General features: G+C 47.8%; 1 protein-coding gene across 1 annotated transcript in view; it reads right to left on the bottom strand.

Annotated features, from left to right (window-relative positions):
* The window catches only part of LOC148543336 (myosin-IIIb-like), a 96441-nt gene that overhangs the window by 22891 nt on the left and 55020 nt on the right, over positions 1 to 18530 (bottom strand). The window lies entirely within an intron of this gene.

Raw genomic sequence — 18530 nt, 5'->3', positions numbered from 1 at the left:
AAACGATAACAGCGAGCCCTGGAGAGAGGACAGCATTTGTGGAACATGCGAAAGTCAGATTAACACTGTAACTACTGCATATAACTGGGGATTTCACTATCACACAAAAAGGTGAAGAGTAGTTTCTGAGCAATAGAAATGACAATTATTGCAATAATGTTGTTGCGGGGTATAAGGTATTGGCTATGTATGTATGGCACAGACAAATTATTCAGCTGCATATACCATATAAGATGTTGATCGTACTGCTAAAAATGAATTGCGCTCTTGGAAAAATTGAGCAATATAATGGTAGGATAATGGGCTTCTCACTGGGGCTACTAATCTCTAGGGGAATTACAATAAAGGTAAATAGCTATTTATGAAAACTAAATTTTTTAAAGCCACCGATTCTCGCCAGCTTTGACCACTGTATATGACAAAGAAAGCAAAACAAGACGCTGTTAAGTAAATATAACCCCCCCCCCCCTTTATTATAACGCACCTAGAGATTACAGGGCTTACTCTGAGTTGCAGGCAATGCAGATGTTCACAGAATATGAGCGAACTCTTGATACTGCACGTACACGGAAAACCCCCAAAACTCGCACAGCGCATATGTTCCACGGTGAGTGCAGCTGCAATTGAGACGCACGGCATCGAAAATGTATTTCTTAATGTGCTGGCCGTTCCTGGGCGGTAACTGGGAGATGGATGCTTATGGGCGCGTTATGAGAGTGTCACGGGCGTGTCGCTGAAGTGGTTGTGTACACAGACACTTAATTGTTCACATTGGAGGCCGTACTCTGACGGAGAGTCAGCACCTGGCATGGAGCTGACGCAAGTTTCCATGCTGCGATCAAAGATGGTGTCTGAAGACGCTCAACGTGGGCATCTCAAGGGCTGATTCAGCATCTGACGGAATTGCTAAGCCGCACACAAGCAGCTGTGCAATTCCTTCCTTGCAGATATGCAAATGCACCAGGAGGGGTCTGACACCCCCTGCACTCCCAGCACTGCCAATGTCGCAGGCTGGGATAACCATTGTGACCATCGGTTGTGATGGTGGACGGCGCAGAGCGGCTGTGTAAGCCTCAACTTATGCAGGCTGCACAGTTTGTGAGGCCAGGAAACTGCATCCGTAGATGCAGATCCTTGCCTTGCCACTCCCGGAAAATGGTGGTGATGCGTGCGGTCACACAGGCCCCATTCTGAACATGCACACAACAAGTCCTGCGCACGCGCAGATTCCCAATAATCAGGAATCTGCGTTCAGCAGTACGCTTACATGCATTGCTGATCAGACCCTCAGTCAGAATCAGGCCCTAAGAGATGATTATTACAGTGGAGGAACTATCACGTGGTGGGTCCAGGAGCATAAATACGCTGTGTTTCCAGCTGACCTGGCCACCCGAAACACAAATTATTGGTTTATACTTCAATTCGAACAATGAACATTGTCTATTGCAACCCAATGTCAAGAGCCCTCATTTCTTGTGCTAAGTATCAATGACATAGAGCTGGATTCAGAGATGTCCGCTAATGCCACTGCAGCTGCGATCCCATACACCGCCGTGCGAGAACACACAAATGTCGCTGACAACAAGGAATGTATTGAGACCTTTGCAAATCCAAGCATAAGGCTACAAAGACGCAGCATAAGTGGCAGATCCTTAGGTTATTGGTCTTCTGAGTAACTCTATGGTCGCGCAGAATGGCCGCGGTAACTAAGCCTCCGGAGACATTTTTATTGTCTACAGGATCGCAGACGCAGGATGCGACACGCCCCTGAAACGGCCATGACGCTTCTGTATTCTTTTCCGCCACTCCCCGTTACCTCACACAAACGCTCCATGACTGTCATTCACACTGAGAGTAAATAGTCGCTGCAAGCGACTATGGTAATGTACAGTATATTGACAAGCATGTGCAGATTGCTGATTGTCACTGCGTATACATCGGAATAGCGTACAACTCTGAAGCAGGCCCATAGCTACATTTATGTATATGCTCCCAACAGCTAATTAGCCTAAAATGTGAAGTTACCTTGAATTTCCAAAATATTTAGCACACAGGAGTGAGGTTAGATACTTGCAATAAATAAGGTTCTTGACATTTCTTTTGATAATGCTAATATCTCATATGTTTATTATGCTAGATATATATTGTGGTGTAGTTGGTATCCCTAAAATACAGGTAAGGCAGAGTTTTGGCATATTTTATTTGGTTATATTGTACTAGGTTATATTTGTGGGGGCCAGCATTGCTAGGTGTGATGGGCCAGTCATTTGCCAGGTGCTAGGTGTGGGGGCCACGGGCCAGCATTGCTAGGTGTGGGGGCCAGTCATTTGCCAGGTGCTAGATGTGGGGGCCAGCGTTGCTTGGTGTGGGGGCCAGTCATTTGCAAGGTGCTAGGTGTGGGGGCCAGTCATTTGCAAGGTGCTAGGTGTGGGGGCCAGCATTGCTAGGTGTGGGGGCCAGTCATTTGCCAGGTGCTAGGTGTGGGGGGCAGCATTGCTAGGTGTGGGGGCCAGCATTGCTAGGTGTGGGGGCCAGTCATTTGCCAGGTGCTAGGTGTGGGGGCCAGCATTGCTAGGTGTGGGGGCCAGTCATTTGCCAGGTGCTAGGTTTGGTGGCTAGCATTGCTGATTTTTTTCTCCACCTCTCCATGTCTCTCTCCACCTTCTTTCCCTTGCATCTCTCTATTTACCCATGTCCCCCCATCTCTCCCTCCCCCTGATTCCCAAGTTTCTCTTTCTCCTGTCTTCCTCCTCTTTTTTCTCTTCCCTCCTCTTTTTGTCTAATTAAGTTGAAGCTGTGTGATCATTGATACAACTGATATATAAACAGCAAAACAATAAAGTGGAAATCTATTCTGTGTACTTTTAACCTGCTGCCTTCCCACTACACAAAACATATAAAAGAGGTATCACTATCCCCTATAACAAGATAACTGTGTAATATAAAACTGTTCTGTAAGTGAGATGGCGCTGGTAAGATAATATAAAGTATACACAAGAATGTTATAAAAAAAATACTTATATCCTCATAATGTTTCCATATTGGGGTTTCAACCACTGCGTATGACCCTCATGAAGATGTACAATGTAAAAAAATAAAACAAAGAGAATACAGAGTGATGAATAGTATGGGCGGGAAACGGAAATAAAGAAGAACTACATTATTCCCCCTAACAAACATAAGGGTCTATTTACTAAGCCTTGGATGGAGATAAAGTACCAGCCAATCAGCTCCTAACTGCCAAATCGCAGGTTGTGTTTGAAAAATTACAGGAGCTGGTTGGCAGTTACTTTATTTTGTCACTTTCTCTCCATCCAAGGCTTAGAAAAGAGACCCCATCCAAGGCTTGGGAGTGATGGCCTGACCCGTTATCTTCACGCAGCCACAGGTGAGCAGTGTTACATCAATAAAAATATCTTTTTAATTTGGCTCTAGATGTCCCTGCTGATTTTATTATAAACATTGATATTAGGTTATGATGTTATTGGCTGTAGCAATTTTATATAAACCAGTTATAACCAGATCCTTAATCATGTCAGCCATGTATGATGTAATGTGTGTATGGTTGGATGATGTCATCCATGGGAGGAGCTGGTGGAGCGTGGCAATGATGCTGAGCATCAAAAGCAGAAGGAGGTCCAGATGTACTGGTGCAGTACATCTGACACATTGTTACATCTCGTCCAGAAAATGCACAGAGGGCCTGATTCAGCAAGGAACGCAGTTGCTAATACGCACGCAATTGACCGATTGTTGTGTTCTGCTCATGCATATGCATCGTAGTGCTCATGCGCGAACTAGCCATTGCAATCGGGACTGCAATCATAATGACTACGCACAGGGGCATTTTGGGCCGCCAGGACACCGGACTGATTCCCGCTGGGCCGGTCCCTACAGTGGATGAATGAATGAGGCTGAGAGTTACAGGTGGGCTTGGGTATGGAGAGATGCAGGAGGTCCTGGAAAGAGACATGGAGGCCCGGAGATGGAGAACCACAATGGGCCTGGAGAACCACAGGAGGATAGAGAGACGTAACAGGGTCTGAAGTAACACGGGGCCTGGAAAAATACAGAAATTGTTTGATCATGGAAATTCACATTTTGCCCTGCACAAAAACTGCTGTTACTCTACATTATCTGGTTATGATGATGACATTGGTTATATTTCTACGTAAACAGACATCTTCCAGACAGTGTGATCTACATGAATAGTGAATACCGGCTGAAGACGCTGCCCAGTGAGGCTCAAATTCGATCAGAGCAGGAAGCTCCCTGGGGCTTGCGGTTGCCGAGACCCAACCTTAGGGTCTCGTTGCAAGCCCCGATGGTCGCGATGGTCTTGACCATCGCGACCATTGCCCTGGTCGGTCGCTGAAGCTGTGCGTGGTAACCCACAGCTAGCGACCAGGAGGCCGCACTAATAAAAACAAGCGGCCGCCCTCATTCAGAACGAACGCTCGCTTCTTGCGAGCGCCTCTGAATGAGAGCCAATGATCCATCCATTTACACTTACTACTCGTAGCACAAAGACATTTGTGAGCCTGCACGTAACAAGATGTGTTCTGCTACAAGACTAACGTTGAGCTTGAGTTAATTGTGAGCATTGTAGTATCGTGTTGGGCTGAAAATAGGATGAGATTAAATATGAGTATGACCATAAGTTTTACAGAAGAATACTCTTGAAAACTATGAATATTCTGCGTTTGTGAAGCCATTTCCGTTTGTTAGAGCGTGGGGCATAAGCGGTACCAGTCTTCTCTGTATATGCGAGGAGTGCTTATGCTTTAGTATTCAAACATCGGATTAAGGGCCTGATTCAGAGCCGGATGCTCTGACAGAGCGGTCGCTCTGAATCAGGGCCGGGCATTTTGTTTTTCAGAACGGCCTCCTGGCCGCTCGCATAGCTGTGGGTGTCAAGACCATCGCGTCGCATTGTGATGTCAGTGGGGCCGGCCCCAGACTGTAGGCGTTCCCATGGGAACGTCTCCGTCTGGGCAGCCACACTCCCGGCCCGCCCACCAAAGGGAGCGTGTTGTCACTCAACATCGACAGCATGCCCCCTTTGGTACGAGACCCGGAGCGACGGAGTGCCCGTCGCTATCCGGGTCTCGCGCATGCGCACGATGGAGCCGGCTCCGTCATGCCCATGCGCACTGGCCTACCATTGACCCAGTTGCGAGCACACAGCATGTGGCCTGAATTGTTGGAGGAAGGGAGAAGTGAAGCAAAGGAGTAGTAGGTTCTCAGGGACGAACTGGGCCTGCTCAGCAGCCCTGGCAATCCCCCATACGCATGCGCCTAGCACCCGCAAAAGAGGCGTGGCCTCGCCTCATGGGGCGTGTTATGGGCGGCACAGAAACACCAGCAGTCAGGCAGTCAGTGAGAGCTGGGAAGACAAGTGGCAGGGGGCTGTGTCTGGTCAGGCAGCCAGTGAAAGCTGTGAGTGGAGGTGGCAGGGGGTTGTGTCCTTTCAGGCAGCCAGTGAGAGCTGGGAGAGGAAGTGACAGGGGCTGTGTCCTGTCAGGCAGTCAGTGAGAGCTGGGAAGAAAAGTGGCAGGGGGCTGTGTCCCGTCAGGCAGCCAGTGAGAGCTCTGAGTGGAAGTGGCACATGGCTTGGCTTAGACAGACAGACAGCCCTGATATATAATAGATTTGTTTTTGTAATTAGTGCCCTTCAATAAATGTTAGTTTTGTATAACATGCAATATAAGAAACAGCTTATAAATAATCACATCCAGAATAGAGAAAAAGAGAAGTAGTTTTGTGCTTGTTGGTCAGTTTATTTTTTAAATAGTAGCATTTCCAGGGACAAATATTTACAGCCTGGGTTTCCAGGTTAAAAAGTTAGGTGCAAATTAGTACAGTAATATGTATGCAGCAAAAAGGCTATGAGATAAAAACTTTTTTTATATTGATTGTACATTTACTGCTTACATTGACAAAATTAAATTGACCTATTAGGTAGATGTGCCCATGGACATTGGGGCATGACTGTTTAGAAACCCGGCTGGGATGACTGGAAATTTAAATATAGCCAATTTTTTTTTATTCCTATTTTATTCTAGGATGATGGAATTTCGTAGCAGGTAATTGATGGTGGTTTGTGGTTTTTGGTAATACACTATAATTTGAAGGGGGCACAATTATTTATTTATGCTTTTGTCAAACAAGAACTTTGTGCTCCCATGTAATTCATTCAATTTGCCTGTGCATAATAGTCATTATAAATGCTTAAGTTGAAACAAGCGTTGACTCAATGTAAAAACATGGAACTGATGCACTCAACACCACTCTGGCATGCTATAGTCTACGTGACAGTAGCTTCAGGATAAATACCTTATCCATCTGCACAGGGGACAATAACATAGAGAAGACTCTTAAGCTGGGTACAAACTAGTTTGACGGGTCCTTTGTTTGGCCGACCTATCTGACGATTGGTAAATGCATACCCACTTACCAATCGTCTGCCCAATCTGCCTGGGCGGGCAATAGAGCTTTCACTCACTGCTGGGTCCTTGCAGCATGTGTACAGGCGATCAGCAGGTCGTCCGTACACACCAGCAGATGCACCGATATATATGCAGATATATCGGCCATCTGCTGTGCTACCCAGCTGATGCAATATGTCTGTGAATGATGTAGTTCAGAGACATATCGGGGTTGCACACCTGCCGAAGTGCTTGCAATATATCAGCCGTTCGATTGAATGGCCGATATATAGCCCAGTGTGTACTCAGCAGAAAATCCTAAAATCTGTAGCATTTCCCTCCCATGTTCTTACAACGGACTCACAGCTAAACATTTGCATCTAAATGCCAGTTGATTGCACATACAATATATGCCCAAATGATCAGAGCTAATTTTAGACAGTGAGTAAAAGCAAACAGCCCTGAAGCTATTAACCTGCAGCTGACCTTGAATCCCATGGTGCCATCAACAGACTTGTGAATTAGGCCTGATGAGTGGCAGGAGAAAACTCTGGTAATGTGCTTCAATTATCTGCTTGCAGCATGATCTGATAACACTGAGCCCATACTACGTTAAAATGAAAGACTGAAGGGAGCTTGAAAGGGAAATGGAACAGCAAGGAAACCAATAGCCCAGATGTACATTGATAACGTATTGGGCTATTGAACTTCAAAAAGGCACACAATAAAGGAAATAGATTAATTATTAATGTTTCATTAAGAATACGTGATTATTGGAAGGTCATCTGATGGCATTTACTAAAAACACTACAGCAGATTAATGGTCCGCCACTTGATGAAACAGTTGGGTAATTACATTGCAGCTACTAGTCTGTAGGTGGCACTACACAGCTGTAGTATTACTACTATTAATATGTTCCAATATTTCTATATTATGTAGCACTTTACATAAAGGGGGATCATAATACATACAATGACATTAAACAAAAGGTAATGATGGCCCTTCCCATACAAGTTACTGGTAGTACTGTCTGTGCTTTTCCCGATATTGCACTAATGATGGCAACACAAGATGCATTTTTGATTGGTGAATCCAATAATCATCTATGGTACTGGCTAGTAATCCTATGTCAGTCTACTTATTACTTATCTATATTCATAATCACTCATGCATATTTCATACCTGCCATCCCAGTACATATATAAAGATGGCCACTCAGAGGATACAACTAAGTGCTCACTTGCTGAATATTATTTAAATATAATGCTATCCACTCTGCGGGACTATACCTATATTTCATACATACACATATTTTCAGATTGACCTACAATAGCCCTAAGGGACAAATGGACCATACAGCAGTTCCAAAAGGCAGCCATAATTCCCATCTCATGGTCTGACCATGGTCCCATCTACTGCAATTGGATAGTGTTTGGTTTCTGCCCTCCTTCTTACCTTGGAGATTTAAAAAATACATCCTTACATCCCTGGAAGCCAACAAGCAATTCAGTCCTCTCTAGAGGACTTTCTCCCCACTAATAAACTAGACACCACTATGATCGATTATTGGTGCACACTAAGGTCCATTTTGCAAGGTGCAGTCCTCCATGTTTCGATACTTTAAAAGAGACACGCAAGGCCCAACAAGACATAAACCTGACACAAAAAAAGACCCTCATGATGTCTCCCTTCTCAAAAGACTGGAAGACCGTCATGCTTACTCTATGAAAGCAGTTCAGGTAATATTTTGCACCTTCAACAAAAATGTTAATCCAAAGGGAACAGAGCCTCCTGTCTGGAAGTAGAGGGGCAGGAAAGCTAGGAATAAGACTAAATTCCTGTTTAGTAATAAGGAACCAAAACGAATCCACTGGATTTAGCCAATACCATAGCAGTTTATTATGCCCACCTTTTATTGACTTAAAAATTATCCCAAAACTTTCAAAAACTACGTCAGTCACTTAGACTTAGATTTAGACTTAGGTTTCTCTTACCTGAATGTACTTGAATTAGATTCTAGGATAGGAGCAGGCCTAGGACCAGATAGTCATAATAATGGGATGCAAATAAAATACAGATAGAGGGGATTCCGGCGGTCAGAATCCCGGCGCCAGCATCCTGACCACCAGAATCCTTAAGGTAAGTACCAGGGCTAGGGGGAGGGTTAGCATTAGGGTTAGGGACTAGGGGGAGGATTAGGGTTAGGTCCTAAGGGGGGAGGGTTAGGTTTAGGGTGCTGGGAGGTTAGGGTTAGGCACCGGGGAGGGAGGGTTAGGGTAGGGAGAGGGGGAGGGTTAGCATACCAACCAACAAGTGTCAGTATTCTAACCCTGTCAGGATGCCAGTGTTGGGATTCTGACCGCTGGTATCCCGAATGCTTCCAATCCCGATTCCAATACTGGTGGCAATGTTTGGTGCTCATTCCTCATCTGCAAGGTATCCCAAAGTCAGGTAAGAACCCATCGCATATTCCAAATTGGGTGTGGTATAAAAAATCGACAGTAAAAAGGTCGACATGTTCATATGGTCGACACATAAAAATCTACACTTTTTTGTGTATTTTAACCCTAATCTTGACCCTAACCCTCCCTCCTAGTGCCTAAACCCAACCCTTCCCCTGGAGCCTATCCCTCCCCCTAGTGCTTAAACCTAACTGTAACCTAACCCTAATCCCCCTAATGCCTAACCTTAACGGTTCCCTCCAGAAGTCTAAACCTAACCCTTACCCCAAACCTTAAAAATGTTGAAAAAAATAGTTTCGACCAATATTGTCGCGGCCATTGGTGTGTCGACCATTTGAACATATCAGCCTTTTAACCCTGTCAACCTTTTGTCAGACTGCCTATTGTAGCTGTCAACCTTTTGTCCCTGTTGACCTAGTACCATTTGGTGTCAACCTATTCATTATCGACCTTCTAACTCTCGACCTTTCATCCAGATACCCCCCCAAAATACGTCCCAAATGCTCTATTAAATTTTGATATCTAGTCTTTACGTAAAAATGGTGGGCAATAGATTGAACCCCTTGCTTTCCCATCTAGTTAATGCTGATCAGATAGGGTTTGTCTTGGGGAGGCAATTTCCAGAATATACTGGCTGAGCTCTGTGGACCCACTTCTCATGCTCTCAGTGGATGTGATAAAGGACTTTCTACTTCAGGGTCCATAGGGGGTCCACAGGGTTGACCTTGGGGTATAGCTTGGATCTGGATCCACGGGCACCATACAGTTAAAGCTTTAGCTCCCAGGATGCACTTGGGTCCGTCCTCCTCTATACCCCGCCCCCGGCCACAGGCACCTCAGTTTCAGTTTGGTGCCGGCCGAAGTCGGTTGCACTGTGCAGTGGGGCTGCAGGAGCAGCCCCATAGCTTTATTTTTATAGAAGAAAAGTTTTTTATTTTTTTTTCTCTATTGCTTTACACTTAATGCGGCAGCATAGGACTGTCCTTCTGGACGTCCATGCTGCCGCTTCAACACCCCGCTGGCGCTGCGACGCCAGTACTGATCTGGCGATCGCAGCGGGACCCCGGAGTTAGTCCTAGCATGGCTCCGGGACCTCCCTCTGACTGCTGCCGGACTCTACGGGGAACAGGTAAGCCGCGAGCAGCGCTCTTAGCGCCGCTCGCGGGGGTAAATGCAGTCAGTTGCCGCCGGTCTCTGGGGACAGACCGGCGGCGCTAGTAGCGGCGGCGGGCTCCCCCTCATGCAGGCATACCCCGCGCTCCGCTGGGCCACCAGGGTATAAGTTCCGGAGGGGAACCGGCATCCCTGGGGTTAAATACTAGCCAGGGGAGGCAGCCTTCCCTGGTTTAGAGGCTCCTCCCCTCAGCTCAGCGCGCCTTTTCTCGTGTGTATTGGCGTCGCTAAGCTGCTCCTCTGCTGGCCACTCCTCCTCAGAGCTCTCCGACTAACGCAGGCTCCCAGGCAGGTGCATGGTCAGGTCCCCCTGTGTACCTCTCCCCACCAAAAGGACAGTGTACACAGCGCTATAACTCCCCCCAGACACTGAATCTGGGTGGTTGAGGGCAGCGATTGGTGCAGTAAGTACAATCTTCCTGCATTGTATGTGACTTTGCTAGTGCTGCTGTCTGTACTTATTCTCTACTTGCTGTCAGCTTATATCTATCCCTTTGCTTCTCCTACAGCCTGAAGGTGTGTGGGGGAGGGGTGTTTTTCTATTAACCTCACTTTTATAAATCATGTATTTGTGAGGTCAGTCACATACTGTTGTGTGCTACACAGTACCATATTTTTGGGCCTGTTTGTGTTGCATGCTGGTGAGTGCGAGGGTGTTAACACCGTATGTCCTCTGCTGATAAGTATTTATTGTATAATTACTGTATTATGTCTGATGAGGAGACTGAGCACTCCGGGGCTCCTGTGTTGCTTTCCTGCAGACGCTGTTCTGCTGGTGTTAATGGGAGGATTTATCTCAGGATGGTCTTTGCGGGCAGTGCCAGCTGGCACCAGGCCCCTCTATACCCCCTATGCAGCAGGACCCCCCTTGGGCGATGTTTCACGTGCTGACATCTATTGCAGATGTCGATCCCAAGCACTCTATCTCCCATTCCCCGGATATTCCGCAGGTATTGCGGTCTCCCTCCGGGGCCCAGACTGTGAGACAGTATTCGGGGCTGCCTGTGTATGTCCAGCCTCCCCCTGTATCACAACAGTCTGTAGTGCCTTTTCAGGGCTTCCCTCAGTCGGCTCCTCCGCCTTGGGTGGATGTTCTCTACAACTCGGTACAGAGTTTGGCGCCTTCATCCTCGGCTTTTCAGTCATTTTTGCAGGGTGATGTGCCACAGAAGGCGACTAAGCGGCCTGTTGTGAGTTTACTCACTGCGCAGGTATCAGAATCGGATCCCTCTTCAGATGATGGAGAGGTCCATGAGGATTCTGATTTGGATGCTGTGGGACAGGAGGTTGAGCCTAGGTCCTCCATTAATGTTCCAGCATTAGTTAGGGCGGTGCGGGCTATTCTCAATATAGAGGAGGAGGCACCGGTCCCTAAGTCGAAGTTTCCTGACTTCAGGAAAGCAAAGGTTACTTCTAATGTGTTCCCTCTGTCCGATCAGTTGGCGGATCATATGGCGGCGGCCTGGCAATTACCCAGCAAAGAGATTCCAACCGCAGAAAGGGTTGGCTTCTCATTATCCCTTTCCTGAGGATCATTGCAGGAAATGGGAGACTCCACCGGCGGTGGATTCACATGTCACTCGCTTGGTTAAAACCGCTACGCTACCATTGCCGTCTATTTCCTCTTTAAAGGATCCAACGGACAGGAAAGTGGAGATTTGTTTGAAGTCGCTCTCCGGAGCGGTGGAGCGCCCGTCCATGGCCATTTCCTGCGTGGCTTAAGCCATTGAGAACTGGGCCAAAGCCTTGGAGGATTCTCTTACGGACGGTGTTCCGGATGTTTAGAGAGCATTAGTGGCACAAATGAGGGATGCCAATTCCTATATTGGGGAAGCGTCATTGGACGCAAGCATGTTAACCTCTAGAGTTTCGGCTGCGGCTGTGTCTGCTCGGAGATCCTTGTGGCTGCGGTCCTGGAGGGCTGATGCGGACTCTAAAAAGGGTCTGGAGGCTCTCCCCTTTAATGGAGATTTGCTATTTGGTCCAGATTTGGACAAAATAGTGGATACCTTGGCTAAGTCCAAGTCGGCTTTCCTCCCTTCGGCTTCTGCGCCGGCTAGGGTGAGGAGCACTGCCGTTCGGTCCTTTCGGGTTCAGGGTAAGGCCAAGGGCCAGTCCTTCCCGAGACATTCAGCGACCAAAGCCTCATCCAAACTCAAGAAGCATATGGAATGCTTGGCGCCCCTCTTCCAAACAGGAGGATAAACCTGCTGCCTGACGGGACGGCCTCTCCCTGGGGGACCCCAGAGTGGGAGGCTGACTTCTCAGATTCGCCCAGTGTTGGTTCAGTACCACCACGGATGCTTGGGTTAGAGAAGTAGTCTCTCAAGGGTACGCCCTGTTGTTTCAGTGCAGGCCGCCCCACCAATTTTTTTGCACGAGTCCTTCGCTGGACGAGTCCAAAGCTTCGCATCTCTGTTTCTGGTGCAGAGACCCAATGGGTCTCATCGCCCTATTCTGAGTTTAAGGTCTCTGAACAAGTACCTCAGAGTTCCCGAGTTCAGGATGGAAACATTGCGGTCCATCATCCTGGCGATGGAACCGGGGGACTTCATGGTCTCCCTCGATATCCAGGACGCCTATCTCCACGTGCCCGTGGCACCGGCACATCAGCGGTACCTGAGGTTTGCTAACCTAAACCATCACTACCGATTTCGGGCGTTGCCTTTCGTTCTTTCCACGGCTCCGAGGGCTTTCACCAAGGTGATGGCAGTCATGGCTGCCCACCTTCGGGGTCAGGGTATACGGTTGCTGCCGTACCTGGACGATCTGCTGCTGCTGGCGAGCTCCCCGGAGGTGCTTCTTCATCATCTCCACCTGACAATTGCTTGTCTTCAAGCACATGGGTGGTTAATAAATTGGAAGAAGTCGTCTCTGATCCCATCTCAACGGATGGTCCATCTGGGAGCACTTCTGGACTCCAGTCAACAAAGGATTTTCTTGACTCTGGAAAAGGTATCCTCCCTACAACTGAGGATACACGGTTGCCTAAGCAGTGGCAGGGTGTCAATACATTCGGCAATGAGTCCTGGGGTCCATGGTGTCGGCATTCGACATGGTGGAGTTCGCCCAGTTCCATTCCAGACCCCTGCAGGGGCAGATTCTTGTGGAATGGAATGGGTTGTCCCGCCGGATACGATCCCAGATACTGGTATTGTCCCCGGAAGTGCGCCAGTCCTTGGCGTGGTGGCTGCAGTCAGCTCATCTCGGCCAGGGTCGCCCCTTTTGGATTCCAGACTGGGTTTTGCTCACGACAGATGCCAGACTCCGGGGTTGAGGGGCAGTGACCGGCTCGTTGTCTCTTCAGGGCCATTGGTCGGCGGAGGAGGCCGTCCTTCCCATAAACATTCTGGAGCTACGGGCAGTGTACCGTGCTCTTCTGGCGTCAGGCACCGTTCTTCTCGGAAGAGCAGTTCAGGTGCAATCAGACAACGCCACCATGGTGGCATACATAAATCACCAGGGAGGAACTCGCAGTCGAGCTGCGATGTTGGAAGTGTCCCAAATCCTGACTTGGCGGAGTGCCACCTTCCAGCAATATCGTCAGTCTTCGTCCCGGGAGTCCTCAATTGGGAGGCAGACTTCCTCAGCTGTCACGACGTGCATCCCGGGGAATGGTCGCTTCACCCAGAGGTGTTTCAACTTCTCGTGGACAGGTGGGGACTGCCGGAATTGGACCTGATGGCCTCTCGTCACAATTACAAGTTGCCCATATATGGCTCAAGGACAAGGGATGCAGGCGCAAGCCTAGTGGATGCGTTGTCAGTGAAATGGTCGTTTCACCTAGCGTATCTGTTTCCTCCAGTCTCCCTGCTCCCTCGGGTACTCAGAAAAATCTAACAGGACGGAGGCACGTTTCTGCTGGTGGCTCCAGCTTGGCCCAGATGTCCTTGGTACTCCGATCTCAGGGGCCTGTCTGTAGACGCTCCGTACCTTCTGCCTCAACGTCGGGATCTGCTGTCTCAGGGTCCCTGCCTTTACCCGGATCTGGGTCGACTGTCTTTAACGGCGTGACTCTTGAGACAGCCGTCTTAAGGTCCCGGGGTTTTTCAAGCTCTGTCAACAGTACCATGCTTAGGGCACGTAAACCTGCCTCTGCACGGATTTACCACAGAGTGTGGCACACTTACTTTCAGTGGTGCGAGTCTAGAAGCTATGACCCTCAGGTGTTCAGAGTTTTCTAGGATTTTGGCATTTCTGCAGTCAGGTCTTGACCTGGGCTTACGGCTTGCTTCCCTAAGAGTTTATGTATCGGCCCTGTCAGTGTGGTTCCAACGAAGGATTGCCACACTGCCTGATGTTCACACTTTGTTCCAAGGTGTTCTGAGGATCCAGCCTCCCTTTGTGCCCCCAGTGGCTCCGTGGGACTTGGCGGTGGTTCTTCGGGTCCTGCGGGGACCTCCTTTTGAGCCTCTTGAGTCGGTTGACCTCAAGTGGTTAACACTTAAGACTGAGTTTCTCCTGGCTCTTGCTTCGGCCAGGAGGGTATCCGAGTTGGGGGCACTTTCCTGAATCCCCCCCTTCCTCAGTTTTTGCCTAAAGTGGTTGCTAAGTTCCACATTAACCAGGAACTTGTGCCAGCTTTTCAGTCACCTGATCTTTCAGCTGGTGAGGCTTCCTTAGATGTAGTCCGGGCACTTAGAATCTATGTGGACCGGACTGCTTCGGTTAGGAAGTCGGATTCTTTGTTTGTCCTCTTCGGTTTTCACAAGAGGGGTTGGCCTGCCAACAAGCAAACGTTAGCCCGTTGGCTTCGTTCCGTTATTTGTGAGGCTTATGCACAGGAGGGTTTACTTGTGCCAGCCTCTGTTAAGGCTCATTCCACTCGTTCTGTGGGTCCCTCTTGGGCTGCTAGACGTGGCGCCTCCGCTGTTCAGCTGTGTAAGGCGGCCACTTGGTCTTCAATTCAAACGTTTTTGAGGTTCTATGCGTTTGACACCTTCGCCTCTCAGGATGCATCCTTTGGGCGCCGGGTACTCCTTTCAGCACAGGAGCGTCCCCGCCCTTAGTTGAACTGCTTTGGGACATTCCCAAGGTCAACCCTGTGGAACCCCTATGGACCCTGAAGTAGAAAACAAGAGATATGGTAAGAACTTACCTTTGTTATCTCTGTTTCTACGAAGTCCATAGGGTCCACAGGGCGCCCGCCCTGACGCACCTGGCTTCATATGGGCTGTGTGGCTGGTCACCGGTTTTCCGTCTCCCATTTCTGTGAGTATGGTTTCTTGTGTGTTCCAGTTTTCCTTCTCTCTGTTTAGTCTCCTCCTCCGGCCTTAGCTGCTTACCAACTGAGGTGCCTGTGGCCGGGGGCGGAGTATAGAGGAGGACGGACCCAAGTGCATCCTGGGAGCTAAAGCTTTAACTGTATGGTGCCCGTGGATCCAGATCCAAGCTATACCCCAAGGTCAACCCTGTGGACCCTATGGACTTCGTAGAAACAGAGATAACAAAGGTAAGTTCTTACCATATCTCTTGTTTTAACAGACTCCATTGGCAAAAAAATGTATTATATGGGTCAATTTTAGATACAATTTTAACCTTATATTTTTCTTCCTTGGCTTGGGTATTCACCAATGGCTTCTTTTCAACCAGGTTTACCATCAGCAACAGACAAAGACCAAATGCCCCTCTCATATTTGTTCTCACCATAGTAGTGCTCACTGAGTGGATATGGCTTCGCCGATGTCATAAAAGCCTCCCTAGTCTAGGGGTCGGTCACTAGTTTAGATCCATTCCTAGGGTGCTTCCAGCGTCTTGGTTCAGTAAGTTTTATTCAGTGAATAGTATATATGCTTGGAAGAATGGGAGAGGCCAAGTGCTTAAGGAATACCTGTTCCTGACCAAATCAAAGGGAGGTGTAGCGTGCCTAAATCTTGAACTATTGCAAATGTTGAAGATTTCACTCATATATTTTGGACATGTCCTGTCATTCTGCCCTTTGGAAGGATTCTGACATAACTCAATTATAACTAGACTCACCATGCTATCCCTTTAAAGCGGGACAATCATGAATTACACAGGTTCTATGGCTGATTAAAACTAGGGATGAGCGGGTCCGGTTCTCTGAGAACCAAGCCAAGGGCCGAGATGGCTCGGGTTTTCCAGCCATTCTCGGCTCTCAAAGCGGGGCAAAACATCATCATCCCGCTGTCGGATTCTCGCGAGTTTTGGATTGTATAAAGGTTCTCCATGCTCGTCGCCATTTTCATTCTGGCTGTGGAGACTGAGTGAAAAGGATGCAAGGGAGTGGCTGTGCTGTTGCTGTGCATAGGGGCTGGCTGCTGTGCATATGGACTGGCTGCTGTTGTCATAGGGGCTGGCTGGCTGTTGTCCATGTCCATAGGGGCTGGCTGCTGTGCTGGGCTGTGCTGTGCCTGTTGTCTATAAGGGCTGTGTTGTCTCTATACTAGGAGCTGTTCTGCAGACAGAAGAGGGGGCTTCAGTGCTCCTGTGTCACTGCAGTCCATAAGGGGTGCTGCTGTGTTGTCCAGGGGGTGCTCTGTCCATCAGAGGTGCTCTTCACCACCAGTGTGTAAAAAAATAAAAAAAGTGTGTTTTTACTGTGTGCGCGCACATTAGCCGCACTTATCAACAACATAGCTGCGCCAAGCATGCTGCCTGTGTCGTTAATCAAGGGGCTGCTGCCTTGTCCACCCCCAACTACAAAAAATATATATATTGTGTTTATTTTATTCCTGTGTGTGTGTGCGCATTAGCCACACTTAGCAACGTAGCTGCGCAGGGGTGCTGCCTGTGTTGTTTATCAAGGGGCTGCTGCCTCATTCAGGGGTTTCCCCCCCAGTGTAAAAATTGAATTAATAAATTAATAAAAGTGTTTTTTTTTCTGTGTGTGGGTGCGTTAGCCACACTTATCAGCAACGTAGCTGCGCAGGGGTGCTGCCTGTATTGTTTATCAAGGGGCTGCTGCCTCTTTCAGCGGTGCTCTCCTCCCCAGTGTAAATTTTTTTTTATAAAAGTGTTTGTTTTTTTTCCATGTGTGTGCGCGTTAGCCACACTTATTAGCAACGTAGCTACGTCAAGCGTGCTGCCTGTGCAAGGGGCTGCTGTGTCCATCCAGGGATTGCTGTGTCCATCCAGGGGTTGCTGTGTCCATCTAGGGGCAGTGGCTGCTGTGTCCATCCAGGGCAGGGGTGCTGTATCCATCCAAGGGCAGGGGCTGCAATGGTGTATTCGTAAAAAATATTGTCACACTGTAATTGCAAAACGCAGTGTAATCATAAAAAAAATGTCACACTGTAAGTGACAGCGCAGTGTGTTATTCTTTTCTTATTCATAAAAAAATCTTGTGACACAGTAAGTGTAAACTTCACAATTTAATAACACAAAGTTAGCAATAAAAAAATGCAACTTTTCACTTCTTTCCTCAATCATGAATAAGTTATTAGTCTACATGCCGACTACAAGACCACAACAAAGTGCCAAATAGAAATAACGTGCATTATACGAGGGTTGGTCAAAAAGTAATGCCTAAATGCTCACAACTCAAATTTTATTATAGATACAGATTTGAAAATTTGCAGTAAAATACCTTGAAGTGTTCGTAATAGAATGACTCTACTCAAAAAATTCACCATCTGCCCTCAAACATTTTCTCCACCTCTCAACCCAAGCTGTGAATCCACTTTGGAAAAATTCCAGTGGTTGGTGTTTGACTCAGGAACGTATGGCATTTTAAACAACCTCTATGTCTTCAAAATGTTGACCCCAGAGACAGGATTTGAAAGGGCCAACAGATGAAAGTCAGAATGGGCCAAATCAGGACTGTATGGTGGATGTGGCATTATTGCCCTCCCCATTTTTGCAATGGCCACAGATGTTGCCATCGAAGTGTTAGGTCTGGCATTGTCGTGGTGTAAGATGACATTTGACAGTGGAATTGTTGACCTTTTTTTGCGGATGGCTTCTTTCAGCTTCTTAAGTGTAATAATGTATCGATCACTGTTGTTTGATTGGTTTGGATCCAAGTAATCGATGAGAATAACACCTCGGCAATCCCAGAAGAATGTGGCCATCACTTTGTTTACGGATGGCTGTAATTTAAACTTTTTTGGCCTAGGTGAACTTGGGTGTTTCCATTGCTTTGATTGGTCCTTTGTTTCTGGGTCATAAAGGAATACCCAGGTCTCATCTCCTATAATGACATTTTCCAAAAACGTCTCAGGGTTGGCTTCAAAGTTGGTCAAAAGGTCATTGCACACTTCCACTCTCTGGGCCTTATGATCCCTGGTTAATTGCTTTGGAACCCATTTAGCACACACTTTACGATATCCCAAATCATTGATTAGTGTTTTTACAGTGCCATGGCTACATTCAAGTTCATCACTGACATCGCTGATGGTCACACGACGGTCTTTCTGAATCATGGCATCGACTTTGTGTCGGTTCTCTGCTATCACTACAGTTGATGGTCTGCCACCACGAGGTTTGTCGCACACGGTCGACTCT

The sequence above is a fragment of the Taudactylus pleione genome, unplaced genomic scaffold (genome assembly GCF_031769625.1).
Source record: "Taudactylus pleione unplaced genomic scaffold, aTauple2 ptg000004l, whole genome shotgun sequence".
Classification (NCBI taxonomy): Eukaryota; Metazoa; Chordata; class Amphibia; order Anura; family Myobatrachidae; genus Taudactylus; species Taudactylus pleione.
This window is presented reverse-complemented; position numbering and strand designations above follow the sequence as displayed.